Genomic DNA, 7,329 nt, shown 5'->3' with positions numbered 1-7,329 from the left:
TGCTGGCCATGTTGCCATTTTACCCGACGTCTCCGTGAAAAGGGTCTGTAGCTTTTTTAAAATGAAGAAGTTTGTAACATACCTTCAATCAGAGCTCTGAGTTTCTGTCTTTTTTTCTGCACTTCGTTGCGTCTTCTTGATGCATTTTCTACAAAACCTTGAAGTTTTTGTGTCAAAATGATTCCTTGAGTTTCATCCACTGAGTAAGGATTGTTGAGGTTGTTTGTAACCAGTTCTTCAATTTTCCCGAACAGCTCCAAGACTTGGGTTCTGTCAGCGCTGTCACTGATATGAAGAAAATGTTTTCTGTTTCCACATAGTTGAAGAATCTGCTGAACTGTTGGGTTTACTTTGATCAAACGTTGAATGTTTTCCTCTTTGTATGAGGAAAATGAAATGAACACCACAATTGTGTGTTTGAGCACATCTGCATTAAAAAGTTCCAAGTGTTCTTTCAGAGATGATTTGACAATCAGAGGAAAAATCATCTCAACAGGAATGACCAGAAGAAAGGCGTGAGGGCCTGAAGGACAAAGATGGACACTGTTCTGGATTTCTATCTGGTCCAGTTCTGGAGTGTTTTTTCTTGGAAGTTTCCACCACCATCCTGGAGTATCAACCACAGTCACTAGTCTGCCGTGAACCTCTCTCTGTCTCGCTGTACTTTGAGCAGTTCTACTGCTGGTGTCAAAAACATTTTCACCGAGTATCAAGTTTCCAGTAGAACTTTTACTTTCTTTGTTTCTTCTTCTTCCCCCGATTAAAACAATCCTTAACTGTGGACAGGAACCACCTTTCCCTACAAGAAAAACATGGAAGGAAAAAAAAGACTAAATCGAATAATAGAGTAAGAACTATTTCATTTAAATGCCAAGTTACTTCGTATACAATTTTTTCTTGTAAAGACAATCAAACAGTATTTTAGAGCGTAGCAAATAACAGATGTGATCTCAGAAAGCCATAGATAAAACAGACGTTCAAGGTTTGATGCCTTTTGGCCTCGGTCCCCCTTGATAAAAGAGATCTAGACTCAATGAGATTTCCTGGTAAAATAAAGATTAAAAAAAAAAGTTGTTTAGTTGTTGGAATCAAAACAAAAATATAATTTAATTGGCTCAAAAAACCCAAACTGTTCTTCAAGTTTACAGAGAAAATTAAATTAAATCGCATCAAACAAGAGGTGGATTAAAAAGTCATTGTTCACTTATTTTTAAAATCACTTTTTCAGTTTCTACACTTCTTTATAATCAACTTTTTAATTTTATTTATTTATTCTATTTCAGAATTCATCTATCTCCATTAATTTAAAGTTAATTTTAACACAATTATTTATAAGGATTTTGAGAAAAAAATGGAGGCTATGAAAATTATCAATCTTTTAGAATTGCTAAACATTTCTTTAGAATGTCTTCCAAAGAGTTCCTCTGAAGACATTAAAGTATTCACATGTACATTTATAACAAGTGTTAAAATCATAATATGTCAATTGAGTTTAGAATAAAATGACATTGAAGTAAACACTAATCCTGATTGTATGAGGTGAATAAATCTACTACCAGTTTACCAGACATTTATAATTCATTACAAAGTAATAACTAATCATTTATATAACCCTTTTCATGAATCTCTGTGATTGTGTAAACATCACTCACCAGACTGCAGAACTGCGTCAGCCATAACTTTAACTTGATCCAGTGAAATCCACCTATAGTGAACGAAACCATTTAGTTTCTTCCCACACATTTCCAAATGTTCTCACAGAATTTTCTTAACACAATATCAAAAGAGAAGAAAAAACTTGTCAAAAAATTAGATACAAATTTTGAGTTTTTTCATAGAAGTTAGAAAATGTTAATGTAATAGCCTAACATAAACCTTTTTTTTCTAAATCATGAAATCAACTCCTACTTCGGTTATGCAGCACAAATCAGTTTTACTCACCTTGAAGGGCGCACAAATGAAAGATGAAGTGTAATGCTGACAAACTTTTCCTTTGTCGTCTGAATACTCTCAGGTGAGCCACCGTTTGTGTCAGTAGGTAGATTGTGGTGATGCTTCACTGACAAATGAGAGACACCTGTGTGGGAGGGCGTGGCAACACACGGAACAGGGAAGTTTTCTTTAGGAGAAAAGCCCAAGCGTCCGGGACCACACCTCGGTCTCCAAGCGTCTCTTCTCCACAGTCATTTTCCTAATATTAATAATAATAATAATTTACTAATAATGATAGATTAATAATAATATAAAAAAGAAAAGTAAAAAAAATAATTTTTTGTATTTCTTCATTTAGTCTGAAAGCATCACTTGTTATTGTCACTTAAAATACCTACATTCGTGTTTGTTGATGAGGGAGAAAATAAAGGAACATTATTTTTATGGTTGAGAATCGTCGTTGCAGGAAACTTTTAAACTTTTTTCCGTCCTCGACCGGAAGTAGTCAAGACTGTGTCAACACGTTCTAGCTTTACAGAAGTCATTCGGGTCCAATTAAAAAAAGGGTCCGGGCGGTTTGTCCGAACCTACGCTAACCCAAACCTTGACCCGGCACTGACGCGGGTGGGGTCACCAAATCCTGCTGATCGTCCGGTTCCGGGATTTTTCCGTGCACCCGAAACGTTAGTATTTCACGATTTTGGAGCCCCTTTTGGGGAAAAGTCAAGCAAACACTAACTACGAACTGTATGTCCAAAATAAATGTATATCCCGATAGTAACGGGTACATTTCTCTCTAGAAATATTGTTAAAATAAAGATTAGTCCACAAAATATTTTATTGTGAGTGATTTTCCACCGAAAAACAGTGAATATCCCACCGTGTTTTTGCTAGCGACAGGCAGAAACTCAAAAGATCAGTCACGTGATCTGGAGCAGCCCCCGTGGAAAATGAATGAGAGAACGAGACGTAGCAATTCCACAATTTAGACCCGTTTTTTGTGAAACTGCTACGTTTTTCTCTGTGGACAAACGTAGGTACTGTTGTGTTCGTGTTCTAAATAATCAGACCATGTGCAGTTGCTGATTCTTCATTTTTAATCACTGACTTCCTCTGCAGTTTTACTTCTGTCTGTCATGCAGTTACAACAACTCCCAAACCAACTGCTTGCGCCACCTAGTGGTGCAGATAATTCCCAGTTTATAATCACAACATCCCCCTTTTTCTGATGCAAATGCAATAAAGTAAACAATCCCATATTTAATTACTATAACCATTATCATTTAAACAACCCCCAAAGTAGCAGTATTTTAACTTGTTGAACTTGATTCAAACCTGTACCATTTCTCTACAATAATTATATTCATCATCATACACATCATACATATACAGTGGCGGACTTCATGGAGTGCCCGCCACTTTCCAGAGATTGATGGACACCCTGCTGAGAGGTTCAGAAGATTACTGTTCTGCCTAGTTAGACGATGTTGTGATTTTTAGTAATTCATTTCAACAGACATTGCTGGTGTGTAAAGTAACTGGAGATGGTGATGAACCTGTTGCCTGTATTCCCGAGTTTTCCTCTTCTATGCAGCCTGGTTTGGATCATCTTTCACTACAGCAAAAGCGAGAGTTGTTGGACCTGCTGGGGAAGGTTCCTGGCCTATTCAAGGATGGACCAGGAAAAACATCACTGGTCCATCACACCATCCATTTGAAAGATCCTGGTCCAATCCGACAGCGTCCGTATAGGATCCCCGAAAGGCTGACCCACTCCCTCAATGAGGATATCAAGAAAATGATTGACCTGGGAGTCATTGAACCATCAGAAAGTGAATGGTCTAGTCCTGTAGTGATGGTCCCAAAGAAGGATGGGTCCCAGCGCCTCTGTATTGACTTCAGAAAGGTAAATGCCGTCTCTCGCTTTGATGCATACCCTATGCCTCGTGTTGATGACCTAGTGGAACATATTGGCAAAGCACACTATCTAACTACATTAGACCTATGCAAAGGCTACTGGCAGATCCCGCTGGAAGCGTCATCCAGGCAATACACTGCTTTTCGAACACCAGCGGGTTTGTATCAATTCACTGTGATGCCATTTGGACTTCATGGAGCGCCCGCCACTTTCCAGAGATTGATGGACATCCTGCTGAGAGGTTCAGAAGATTACTGTTCTGCCTACTTAGACGATGTTGTGATTTTTAGTAATTCATAGGAAGATCACATGTGTCACCTTGAAAAGGTTCTCAAGAGTATTGAGGAGGCAGGGCTAACAATCCACATAAGTGTGAGTGGGCGAAGAAGGAAACCCAGTACCTTGGATTTCAGTTGGGATGAGATAACATTCGCCCTGTCGTTGAGAAGGAAGCTCTAGCCATCAAGTGGGCCTTGGACAGTTTGAAATATTACCTCTTGGGACGTGAGTTCAACCTAGAGTCAGACCACAGAGCGCTGCAGTGGATTAACAGTATGAAAGACAGTAATGCCAGGATTACAAGGTGGTATCTCGCCTTGCAGCCTATCAGTTTTAGTGTGAGTCATAGACCCGGACAGACTAATACCCTCTGACATTTGCATTTCCGTGTCCAATACCCACCGTCTTTGAATTTTCAGTGCTCCATTAATGTATTGCAATTTGAAGGTCTAGAAACAGAAGTAGATTACTCAAACTATCTTGTTAGCTTATTGTAAAATATTTTTTTTTAAATTCGTATCATCGTTTAACTGTGTTTTAAATTGTTAATCCAAGTTGTAGTTGGGGTGCACGGTGGCGCGGTGGTTAGTGCTCTTGCCTCACAGCGAGAAGGCCCCGGTTCAAATCCCGGCTGGGACCTTTCTGTGTGGAGTTTGCATGTTCTCCCCGTGCATGCGTGGGTTTTCACCGGGGACTCCAATTTCCTCCCACTGTCCAAAAACATGCTTCATAGGTTAATTGGTGACTCTAGATTGCCCCTAGGTATGAATGTGTGAGTGGATGGGTGTGTGATTGAGGCCCTGTGACAGACTGGCGACCTGTCCAGGGTGAACCCCGCCTTCGCCCTTCAGTAGCCGGGATAGGCTCCGGCACCCCCGCGACCCCGAAAGGGAAGAAGCGGACAAGAAGATGAATGAATGAAAAAAGTTGTAGTATACAGATAACCTTTTTGCCTCTTTGAAGCAGTTGTTCAGTGTTTTATCACCCGTTTCCTTTTCCAAACTAGGATGAGGGGGTTTAGGATACACTGTCCCTGTGACGGGAGACAGACGAGGTATGCCAAGAGCAGGAAGAACCACGGGGATCGAGGAGTCTAGTTCAGGGTATTTAATCCAAACAGGAAGTTTACACAAAACCAGAGAACCAGGATGCTGAGACACATAACTGAAGAAGCAAACATCTTAAATACACAAGAGCTTAACTAAACAATGAGATGCACCTGCGTAAAACAGGTGGCCTTGAGGAGGAGGGGGTGCTCATGACAGTCTCTGGCAAAAAGGAAGGGTGCTGTTTAAACTGAAAACATTTCCAAATGGCAAATTTCCACATGACATCTCTAATGAACTTTTCCAGTTTGTTTCTCTCTTTGAATGTTGTAATCTTCCACTTGTGTTTTGAAATAAATTGAGAATGGGAAGAAGCAGTCCTCCGAGAAAAAGGATGATGGTATTTTCCCCGTCATGCTTGTTTCTCCCTTATGCATAAGTAACTGTGCTTGTTGGTGTGGTCATTTACTGAGTTTTTCTCTCTAGTGTCGAGGTGAATTTTTCCTGATGTTCTCTGGTCCTTCCAGCCAGATCAAAACATATCTGCGTCCCTGGTAGCGAACCTGGAGATCAAAGACTGTCCCCTGCCCATCAGAAAGGTTTCCGAAAGAAAGCCCCTCGTTGTGAATTCTACACCGGCCAATCTACCGGTGTAGGTACCACATGTGCTCGGCCTGCAAGATCAGCTCGGGAGCTTGCGACTTGATGACGTGTAAGATTGCAATTGGTTTACAAAATTAACTTTTCCAAATCACTTGCCATGCCAATGGGTAGCCTCACGAGTAGAATAAGCATGTTAACATCATTTCCTTTCCGCTGGTCACTCTCAGGATTTGTATATCTCGGTATTGTATCCCCTACAAATGATCCCTCTGCTGATATCTAACAAAGTTTTTTAAGCTGCTTAATGGGTGGCTGAGTGAATTTATATGGCATAAAAGGAAACCAAAACTCAAATTTTCAAAATTACAGCTTCCTACATCCAAAGGTGGTCTTGACGTGCCTAATTTTAAACTTTATCAGTTGGCATCTATTTTAAGATTTGTTGCGGAATGGGTGGAAGAGGACCCCAATTCAGTCTGGTTAGGCCTTGAAAAATCACAGACTCGCTGCTCTCTTCTTGGCCTCCTGTCCTGTAAAAATCTCACGTTTGTCAGAAATCTGTGTGGTAACAACCCGGTCATCATTAACACAGTCAAAGCATGGTTTTTGGCAAGGCAGGTAGAGGGGAAGTCACTTGTAACTTCTTTGCTTTCTCCTATACATGGAAATCCTGAATTCGAGCCTGGGATGATAGATGCAGGTTACAGTATTTGGTCACATAAGGGTATAAGGCATATGAGAAACTTGTTTGCAAAAGACTGCTTTCATTTGAACAGATGCAGGTTCCATATGGCCTCCCCCGTAGTCACTTCTTTAGATACCTGCAAGTCAGAGACTTTATACACAAGAAAACCACCTTGACTTCTGTTACCAAACCCTCACCATTAGAAGAGCTATTACTTAAACCCCCTTCAAAAAAAAAAATTACGTGCTTTTACAATGTTCTCAATCATACAGATTCATCAATTGTTTTAGACGTAGCAAAGAAATGGCAAATAGACTTGGGTGTGACTTTTGAAGAGGATGAATGGGAGGTTATATGGAACCAGACAAAATGAATATCGGTTTGCATTAATGCTAGACTTTTACAGTATAAACTTATTCATAGGCTACAAATCTCTCCTAATAGAAGGCATAAGATGAATTCTCAGAAATCTCCCATGTGTTTAAAATGTAAATCTGCAATTGGGACATATTCCCATTGTGTTTGGTCCTGTCTGAAAATTTGTTCATACTGGAAAAATATTCTGGAGGACATGGAGAAGATCTTCAGGACAGAGCTGACCTTGAATCCAATCTCTCTGCTTCTCGGTTACAATGACATTAAACGCAACTCCACCTCTAGCAGACTGTATGATATCCTGACAGACGCTGCACGTAAGAACATCTTCCTGTCATGGATAAGTGAGAAACCTCCTTCTAAAGCAAACTGGCATAGACTTATCATTGAACTTTTCCCTCTGGAATATTTGACCTGTTTGCTCCACTCCACAAAGGATCATTTTATGAAGATTTGGACACCTCCACCTGTTCTCTGCTCTCACTACAAAT

The 7,329-nt window shown here is 40.2% G+C and overlaps 1 protein-coding gene and 1 long non-coding RNA gene across 4 annotated transcripts in view; both read right to left on the bottom strand.

The window, feature by feature from the left end:
- crebbpb (CREB binding protein b) overlaps window positions 1–7,329 on the bottom strand; it is a 56,141-nt gene that overhangs the window by 29,521 nt on the left and 19,291 nt on the right. The window lies entirely within an intron of this gene.
- On the bottom strand, window positions 7–2,003 carry LOC118599058. Its single transcript, XR_004948336.1, has 3 exons — window positions 1,942–2,003; window positions 1,653–1,705; window positions 7–799 (listed from the first exon to the last, which is right to left on the bottom strand). It is a non-coding gene; the product is annotated as an uncharacterized LOC118599058 (long non-coding RNA).

Source organism: Oryzias melastigma, linkage group LG8 (genome assembly GCF_002922805.2).
Source record: "Oryzias melastigma strain HK-1 linkage group LG8, ASM292280v2, whole genome shotgun sequence".
Lineage (NCBI taxonomy): Eukaryota > Metazoa > Chordata > Actinopteri > Beloniformes > Adrianichthyidae > Oryzias > Oryzias melastigma.
This window is presented reverse-complemented; position numbering and strand designations above follow the sequence as displayed.